A 7,115-nucleotide genomic window follows, 5' to 3' on the forward strand; every position below is an offset into this window, starting at 1 on the left:
AAATTCTTAGAATGGGACATTCGATTCTGGGAATCAAACAATATTATGACCGTTCGATTCTAGCAGTTGAAATGACAACTCGAGCATGGTTCGATCAAACGCCACTAGTACGAACAATGCTAGCCCTCTAGATTTTCCAAAACACAACTAGGGAAGTGGAGGAAGGGCCTTATATACCTGGATGTCACAAAAACCTCCGGTCCAACTTGATTGATTCATTGCCAAGTAGGGGCCTCCAAGCTCTCTCTCTCCCTCCCTCCCTCTCTCTCTCTCTCTCTCTCTCTCTCTCTCTCTCTCTCTCTCTCTCTCTCTCTCTCTCTCTCTCTCTCAATGTTAGATTAGAAATGAGGCTTTCCCTTGCTTCCCGGGGTCTTAAACCCTTTGTTGGGAACAACCTTAATCTCATCGATCACTCCCCTTGCTATTCCGACACATCTAATCACTCATTTTTTCCATTTTTTCATTGTTTATGCCGTGTTTGGACCTGTTTTACAGTAGTAAAACTCTGTTGTTTCCTTGCAAAATTATTGGTCCTAACCTACTCTAAATGCAACATAAATTCAAAACAAAAAACTGTAATGCTTCCTCCTACTTGCCTAATAATCAACAACACAAAATACTTACCTGTTTTGAAGATTAAACTCCCAAATCTCCTACCTACAAAGAGCACTGGTTTTCGGGGGTGAACCCTACTTTGATGCTCAATTTGAAGCACGTAAGTGCTTAAGCTTGAATCCGTTGGTCCCGGCAATGGAACCAAAATGTAAAGGGAGCTCTTGTGCAACTACCAAGACCCACGGACTGTTTATTCCTTCAAGTGTTTCAAGCGAGTACTAATGGCTACCTCTCACATAGTCGATGCGCTATCCCTCTCTATGAGTATAGTGAGCTTACCTTGATGCCCGATTGAGTTGCTTCCTCTCTCAAGCACTCTGATAGCTCCACGATTCGTGATGCAAGCTCAAGCATCCTCAAGCCTCTTCCTCCAAGCTCTATCCTCTATAGCCACGTGCGAGACGAGAGAAGAGAAGAGAAGAAAATAAGAAGAGAAGAGATGGTGGATGGATTCATCTCCAAGATCCCTCACCCTCACAAACTTGCTCCCTCACTCACTCACACTCCCTCCCTCAAGCACTCACAAGCAAGCAAGCAAGAGAAGAGAGGGAGAGAAGAAGACGAGTTCACTTTGTGACACACCAAAGAATGAGCTCTTCATTCACTTTTCACTTTTATATACAAAACCCTAAATTCCTTTTGGGTGATCATCCCCCTCTTTACATGACCGGCCATTATGGCAAGGTCAGTTTTTCCTTTTCCTCTATGTGCCTTCTATTTGCCTTCTTTCTTACTAACACCCACCTACCTTTTACAATTTGCACAAGAGGGATCCTGGTACTCTTTTATAACAGTTTTAGGGATGCCTTGTGTTTAAAAATAAACTTTTGCCTTTGATTTGATTTTTAGAGGCCGCCCTTCTTTTAGGTGACCCAACTTGCGCTCTTCCACTTTTTCTGCTTTCTTCTTGTGCTTAGGTAAACCATTGACTTGATAGCCCAACACAATAGCACCTCTCTATATTAGATAGCACTCAACTCGAGTTGAGTAAACAACCCAACTTGGTAGATGGACTTGAGAGCAAGATATAATCTCAATTAAAGAGCTAACTCAAGCATAAGAATAGACTCAAGTATGATGATTGACTCAAGGCTAGAAGTAGAATAGGTGCTTGAGAAGATTTGAGGGTAGAAAGGGATTACATGTGCAAGGAAACATGTAGGAGGTCAATGACTAATTGAGTATAGGCAATTGTACATGGCATATTTGATGACACCCTCCTTAATTACAAATCACTCGTTTTGATAGAAGATTGAATGATTGCCCATGTGCATGTGCATTGGCTTTGTATCACATTAGTATACATGTGGGAGAGTATGAGCTTCATGTGCTGAAAAGTCTATGTCAACAATCATTAATTAGCATCATAGTCAATCACTAGAATCTTCTTGACTAATCATGTGGCCTCCAAATGTATAATGTTCCTCCTTACACTAATTAAGGTGTCACAACCCATATCGCCAATAATGCATTGCCAATAATTATCATTAGTTTGCAAGATGATCAATGATGTTCAAGCAATAATCACCATCACCTTTGCAATATAATAAATTGTGGCTAATTAACCATTGCCTTTGCTTTCATTATCATCACCTTGCAAGATGATCAATGATGGTTGATTAATCATCACCGTCACCTTTGCAATATAATAAATTATGGTGGCTCATCGATCATTGTCTTTGCCTTTAATAATCAATGATGGTCAATGATAACCAATATCATCACCTTTGCAAGATGATCAATGTTTGGCAAGAATCACACCATTATCATCCTTACTAAAATAAAGAAAATGCATGCATCATGTTTAATTGATCACCATGTGCCCTTTACCTCGTGTGAAATGGTAACATTAGACCATGCTTTTAATTATGAACCATGCATCCTCATGTGATGTTGTCTTGATCGAAAGCAAAAACTCACTTTTACTTTCTCAAATTTTAGTGTGTTTAATTTTGGAAATCTGGATTTTTTGTGTGGCTCATAAAAGTGTAGTGATAAGATATGTACAAGGTTTGCAACTAAGCATTTGTCTCCAAATTTTTGAGATTTGGGGGGGAGAGGGCAGAACAACTCCTGCTAGTGCAGGGTGTTTTTGGATAATAATCTCACTCATCACCTTTTTCTTTCACCAATGAAGTTCCCCCTTCAATAGTACTGTGTGCATAGTATGTTGAGAATCAATTTGTAGTATAATTGTAGCTTAGTTGGTACTGTCATGTGTGACATAATAAATGAGTTGGTATGACTCGACCATAGTTAGCCAGTGTGGTTAGTTAGTGACCTATCTGTTCAGTTGTATATGTAACTTAGTGGTTGTTGGATGCATGTTATCTGAATGAATGGAATAATGAGAAGAACGAGGGTACATTGCCCTCTCTATTCTTATGCTCCATCATTTGTCTATCTCTTCCCCTCTCTTTGAACATGGCATCAAAGCTTAGCATCACGTGGAGAGCTAGAGCTATAGAGCTTGACTTGGCATCACTTAGCTGTTGAATACCTACAGTAGTTTCATTTCAAGGTAGCCATGGCTTCTTGCTCCAAGGTATCCATTTATACTACATTTTGTTCCCATCCCTATTGAGGCTTGTCAACAAGGCTTTGTTAGAGACTTGAGTGGGCACCATTGAGTGCTTCCACTCCATGATCAACAACATGTATGTAGCAAGCCCCAAAGGTTAATTCATGCCAGCTGTGCCTAGTTCACAGGCTGATAGGACAGCAAGTCACTCTCATTTGCCACTTGCTTGGTGGGCTCTAGCAATTGATATACACCTTGGCACATACAACCTGGCATTGGTATAGTGCCATTAGGCATTGGTTTGAGCTTCCCAATCTTTGACATATGTTGTATACAATAGATAAAGTGTTGTAATATACAATACACATCAAGTATTTGATTCAATGATGCTTCAGTGATACTTATGTCTTCAAAGCTTTGTGCCCTTGGCTATTATGGGATGTCTTGTGAGATGATTTGAGCATCAATTGCTTATCTCAAAAGTGATTTACTATTTTTTATAGCAAGGTTTTGGTTGGTTACTATCTAAGTGAAGACTCTACTTCATGTTTACATGATATATATTCAATCATTGATGCTCATATAGAGATGTCCCAACTCTTGGATGATATGTCAAACAATTGAGATGTTATTGAGCTGAAAATATCTTAGTTATTGTAGAGACATTGCTATTGGTCATTGAAAGACTAAAACTATCATGCGTAAAAAAGTTCATGCCTATTGTACTTGGTTGAAATCTTGAGTCTTCTAATTGAGGTTACTGATGTATGTCAATGTTGTTATAAGCTACAAATGTAGGTGACACATTGAAGAGGTTGCAAGTAAGTAAGAGTTTCCAAAAAGGATATGAAATACATTTGGCTTATGACATTCTAAGTAGTGAATGCATTTCTCCTTGGTCTTACATATATTGAGTAATTGATACTTGCCAAAATCTTGCTTGGTGGTTATTTGGAGCTATAATTAGCAAACTATTGTGGGAGCTTTCGCTCAACCGCCAAGACCCTCGGACCGCTTATTGTTTCAAGCGTTCCAAGCCGAGCACTAATGGCTACCTCTCACATAGCCGACGCGCCATCCATATCTATGGGTGTAGTGAGCTTACCTCCATGCCAATCGAGTTACCTCCTCTCCCACGCACTCCGGTAGCTCCACAATCCAAGTGCAAGCTTCAAGCAAGCTCCATCCTCAAGCTCCACGCTCCAAGCTCCATTGCCGCGAGCAAGAGAAGAGAAGAGAAGAGAAGAGAAGAAGAGAGGAGAAGATGGAGAGCTTCTCCTCCCTGGTCCCTCACCCTCACACACTCACTCCCTCACACTCTCACATTCCCTCTCTCAAGCACAAGCTCAAGCAAGCAAGAAGAAGAAGAAGAAGAAGAAGGAGAAGAAGAAGAAGAAGAAGAGAGCCGCTTTTGGCCACACACAAGAATGAGCTTCTCATTCCACTTTTTGGCTTTTATACATGCCCTACTCCTCCTTGGGTGGTCATTCCCTTTTTACATAACCGGCCATTGGCCTAGGTCCTCTTTTCCTATTTCCTTCCTATCCTTCTTGCTTCTTCTCCACCGCCCGTCTATCTTTACAATTTGCACAGGAGAGAGCCTGGCATTCTTTTACAAGATTTCAGGGTGCACCTTTGTATTTTGAAATGCACATTTTTCCTTTTGCATTTGCCTTGGACTTTTAAGGTTGCCCTTGCGCTTTTGGCCTTTTCTCCTCTTCTTTCTTCAGTCGGGCTACCTTTTTTCCACCTTTGCCCTGCGTCTTTTTTATTTCATTTTTCTTTCTTCATGTTGGGGTTAACATTACCCCCCTCCTAGACGAGTGCTAGTCCAATAGCACTCTTCGTCGAAGGTAGCATGCAGAGCTTGCACCGAAGACGTGGGTGGAAGGGACTGTTGTGGTTTGCCTTGGAGGAGTTCTGATGTTGGTGCGGATGAAGGTCATTGGTGGCACTTTGCTGTTCTGATTGGCTGGTGATATGATTGTTGTAGGTGGCGATAGGGCTACTCTTTGTTGGGAATGGTCACTCATAGTTAGCATGGGTGTGTTGTTCTCGGGATGCTCATGGTGGATTCTCCTCGTGATGATTCTCTAGTGGTCTTATATGATGAAGTAAAGGACAAGGGTTTAGAGTTGAGTGTTGATGTAGAGTTGACGGTGCTTTGGTTGGAGTCTTTAATACCTGCAATTGGAAAACCTCTCATGTGGTCTCTCCCTAAGGGGTAGTGCTAGTCTTCTTATCATGCACAAGACATATTTTGATTAGTTTGGGAGACATGTCGAACTCTAAGCGAGCTTGGAGTATTGTCCTACACTTGAGGACCCAAACCGTGTATAGGTTGTAGTGTGAATATTAAGTGAATACATGTGCGTATTTAGGTATTACTTAGTTAGAAGACTGTCGATCCGGTTTCTTGTATAGTAATGGGTCAGTGAAGCAAGGGGCTAAGTTGATGGAAACATTTGTCGATAAAGACAGGGAGTACACTTGAAGATTGCTTGAGACATGTCAAGGCAATGTAGCATAATTGAGCTCCTTGTTGTCTTAGCTTTTGGTAGCTAGTGGCTACTTGTAGTGCTTGAAAAGTATGGTGTACTTTTGCATTGTCTTTCATGCCTTGCTTACCACTGTTGATTGTAATGGCATTGAGATGGAGTGCAAAAGAATTGTGCAAGTGGTTCAGGGTGACAGGTCTAACCAAAGGCGAGGTGAGCTCCCTAGGTATGTCCTGCCCTTGATGTGCCCTGAACAATTGTGGGGGATGTACAAAGGGCTAGGGGATTAGGGACGGAGCCAGCCAACCAAGGTCATTAGACGTACCTAATTTGAGGACCCCTAGGTGCGATGCTGTGGATCATGTGTGCTCTTTTTTTTTGCTTTCTTTCTTTCTTGCTTTCTTCTCTCTCTTTTTTTCTTTTTTTTATTATTTTCTTCTTTTTTTTTGGTGGAAAAAATGAATACAATCAATGCCATACATTGAGGCTGTTAGCCTTTCACTTGGATTGAGAAGAGTTGGGATCAAAAGGCTATGAAGAATGGATATTACAGATATGATTGTGTCACCAGCCTTGATGCTAGAGGAACTGTTGGTGAGATGAAGAGATACACTTGAGATTTTGCAAACCTCTTTGTAACATGTGAGACATCGAACAATTGAGGTAGCACTTGGAGTGAGCTATGTAGGACAAGGACAGAGCATCTTGCGAATTGAATCCTAGATGATGACGAGACGTTCGCCCTTGTTGAGAGCGTGGCTCCTGCCCGAACATAGAGTTTGGCCAAGAAGGAGGAGGTAATCGATAATTATGCTTTGGCCATGCTCAGTTGCAATATGTGCTTTCTGCAGAGGTGTCCTTGGGTTCTCATCCAGTGGCGCTTCCATCATGGCTTTTGTTTGTTGGTATTCCTGTCACTTCCTCCATAATGGTTCTTTGTGGGGTTGGTGGTATTGTGGTGACTTGGATATTAAACACTTCTAAACATTGACCTGTGTCATTTTGCATTCACTTGGAAAGGCGTGAGAGCACATGCAAGTCACATGCTTCAACCATAATGAAAATGTCCAGCTAAACAAGACATCGCCAACCTGAATCCCTTAGTTTTGACTTGATGCGTATCACCTGCACTTGGTCATCATTCCTCATGGGGTGTGTTGGCCTTTGCTTCTTTTGGTATTATTTACACAGTCACGAAACACGTTGTTTATTTATGTACATGTTCATGAAACCTTGTCACTCCGTGAGGATAAAAACCAATTGTAGAACTCCAGATTGTACTGGAGTGTGGCACATGCATCTAGTACTCGTGGCATCTTACTCAATACCGATAGATATTTTGCAACATCGAGTAGCATGGAACCTTGTCCGAGTCTGCTGGCAACATGTAACTTCTCCTCAGTAAGAACCTTATTAGACAGAGAGTTCTCTTGGCTAGTTTCAGCTAAGTCCTTACCCCGAATGGCAGTCAGCACTCGAAA

The sequence above is a fragment of the Lygodium microphyllum genome, chromosome 6, assembly GCF_053477565.2.
Source record: "Lygodium microphyllum isolate KBCC chromosome 6, Lygodium_microphyllum_v1.1.10, whole genome shotgun sequence".
NCBI lineage: Eukaryota > Viridiplantae > Streptophyta > Polypodiopsida > Schizaeales > Lygodiaceae > Lygodium > Lygodium microphyllum.